Raw genomic sequence first — 3,191 nt, forward strand, 5'->3', positions numbered from 1 at the left:
ATGCACCGAACCTTTTCCACCTCATCTGGGCATGTTCAGCTTACTCTACTGACCGCGACAAGTTCCTTACAATGCAAGTACGCCCGACGACCTCTGAAGAACACGTTCAACATGTCAGAAACAACCCCCAAATGTTACAGCAAATTACAGAATTCGGTCTAAAAACAGGTCTCTATAAAGTAGTATGATGGCGGATTGTTTACCCCCTCGCTAGATGACCCCCCAGACACACAATTTGTGGCTTCTGAATGGCTCCTTTTGGATACCCGGATGATCGTCGTATTAGAGTGTCCTCGTCACTACTTCAACTGTGCATAAGGCATCCCTATGGGCGTAACCCGATATAACGGGCTAAGAGAACGTTCGCAATGCAGGGAAAAGATTCATTAGAACCATCTTCCCCTACCATTTTTCCCATGTCCCCCAACAGGGCCTATTGGCCTCCTCCTAATGAAGTCATCCATTCCATTCCATTAAAGACGATAGTATTTCTTTGACTACCTGCTTAAACGATAAATTTTTGGTCTCCGTCTGTCTGTCTGTCTGTCTGTCTGTCTGTCTGTCTGTCTGTCTGTCTGTCTGTCTGTCTGTCTGTCTGTCTGTCTGTCTGTCTGTTCTTCGATTCAGCCGCCCCGCCAAAAGTTGGAAGAATTTTGAAGGACATGTATGTATAGGCAAAGCTTTTCCAGACTACTAAACCTGGCATCATACTTCCTACTTATCGACATTTCCCCGCAAAAAGAAAACATGTCATATTTGAGTCAGAATGAGGATATATAACTGATGTTGGAAGTGTTGTTTTAACAGAAGATAGACGGGGCGTAATTTTTTTCAATAACGAACAAAGAAAACGCGTTAAAAACAGTATTGTAACAACCAATTATAAAAACGGCTGGTGCTGAAGCTTTCCGCTCGCGTATTGAGCGTCAAGCCCGATTCTGTATTAAACGGTCCAACAACGGGGGGCGTGAGCAGCGGGAATGCAGTAAAATTGAATTGCATTCAGCAAATCTCGACTTCGTTTATAGTGGAAGGACCGAGACAGTTGGAGAACAGCTTTGGAAATGGGCAGTAAGAGAGGAGAGCAGTTACGGGGCTGAGGCGGCAGAATACTTTCGTCTTTTCATGACATTTGCAGCAAAGCAAAGAGACACGTGGTCAATTTTTTCGACTAAATTTCTTTAATTTTATCCTCTTTGCCCTGTCGACCATTGTAGGAGCTGTTTTGCTGCTACAGACGAAAACGAAGTACTCTGCTGTTCCGCTAAATTGGACATTTTATGCTTTTGCATTCGAATTCAGACAAAAAACAGCTCCGTTCACTATAGAAAAGCTGCTGAGACGCAACAAAAAGTTTACAGGTCTTACACTACAGGGAAGATGGAAGACTAGCGAAGCTGCAATAATGGATAACTATATTGAGTTGATAGAAGTGCGCGGAGTACACCCAACCTCTATATATAGCCTTCATAGATTATGAGAAAGCATTTGACTCGGTCGAAACTTCAGCAGTCATTCAGGCATTCCGGAATCAGGGTGTAGACGAGCATTACGCGGTAATGCTAGTGGATATCTACAATGGGTCCACAGCCACCACCGTCCTCCATAAGGAGAGCAGTAAAATACCGATAAGGACGTCAGACAAGGAGACACAATCTCTCCAATGTTATTCAGAGCTTCTTTGCAAGAGGTATTCAGAACATTAAATTAGGAAAAGGTGGGCGTAAGGGTTAATGGAGAATACCTCAGTAACCTCAGATTTGCTAATCACGTTGCCTTACCAAGTAACTCGGGGGACGAATTGCAAAGCATGCTTACCGCAATAGAACCGTGGGCCTAAAAATTAATATGCAGAAAACTAAAGTAATTTTCAATAGCCTCGGGACGTCACATTCGTTTGAGATAGGTAGCGAGTCAGTGGAATTGGTAAGCGAATATATCTACTTAGGCCAAGTTGTGACCCCGGATCCTAACCATGAGGCAGAAATAATTAGAAGGATCAGAATGGGGTGGAGTGCATGCGGCAGACGCTCTCAGATAATGAATGGCAACCTACCATCGTCCCTGAAGAAGAATGTGTATGACAGCTGCATCTTACCGGTACTCACCTACGGGGCAGAAACTTGAAGGCTCACTAAAAGGGTTCAAGTTAAATTCAGGACGACTCAGCCAGCAATGGAACGGAAGATTATAGGTGTAACATTAAGGGACAAGAAGAGAGCGGAGTGGATCAGAGAACAAACGCGTGTTAAGGACATATTAGTAGAAATTAAAGAGAAGAAATGGGTGTGGGCAGGGCATGTAATGTGAAGGCAAGATAACCGTTGGTCATTAAGGGTAACAAAGTGGATACCTAAAGAAGGCAAGCGTGGCAGGGGGCGGCAGAAATTTATTCGTGGCAGTTAGCACAGGACCGCGATAATTGAAGATCTACCGGAGAGGCCTTTGCCCTGCAGTCGGCGTAGATAGGCTGCCACTGATGATGATCTTGAATTATACATGGTGACTTACTACATCGATAGAATACCCGCGCACACACACGCACACAACTTCCTTACAATTAACTTGTTTCGAGATGGTTTTGATAAAACAAAAGTTACCGCCGTTATCTGTAACCACACCACCTCCGTACATGGCCATGTATTGACAGCAGACGCGAATAATGTTTACAACTTCAATAAAAAATAACTAATCATGAGAAGTAAACTTAACTCGGCGTAACGATAGACTCGCCTTAGCGGCAATTCAAGTATGTTTTCTTTTCTAGATACCTACATTAGATTGAGAGCCACAAAGCGTTTAGCACTATCTCTGGAGCCGCCAAGTGCGATTCTTTGTCGACGCGACCCGATAAAAGCACGGTTTTGGTCAGAACCCAACACAAGACAGCGTCGCTGTAAAACTGCGCCTCTGAGGCCAAGCGAAAAACAGCTGCGCTGTAAAAGTGCATCTCCGAGGCATATGAAGTGCAATACGAGACGTTCCGATGCACAGTACAAGCGGGAAGCGATATTTAATTCAACCAAACAAGCGGTCGTTTTTAGCCCTACTCATATATAATGGAACATCCGGGCGTTTTTCGAAGGGAGTCGCTCCGATATTGTTTCTAGACCGTGTCGCAACACTGGTCTTCCATGAAGACATATTTCCGGCGAGACGACGTTTGCTTCTGTACGCTCTTTCTTTCGCGG

Source organism: Haemaphysalis longicornis, unplaced genomic scaffold (assembly GCF_048455015.1).
Source record: "Haemaphysalis longicornis isolate Haplotype H1 unplaced genomic scaffold, Haemaphysalis longicornis Haplotype H1 scaffold_2, whole genome shotgun sequence".
Classification (NCBI taxonomy): domain Eukaryota; kingdom Metazoa; phylum Arthropoda; class Arachnida; order Ixodida; family Ixodidae; genus Haemaphysalis; species Haemaphysalis longicornis.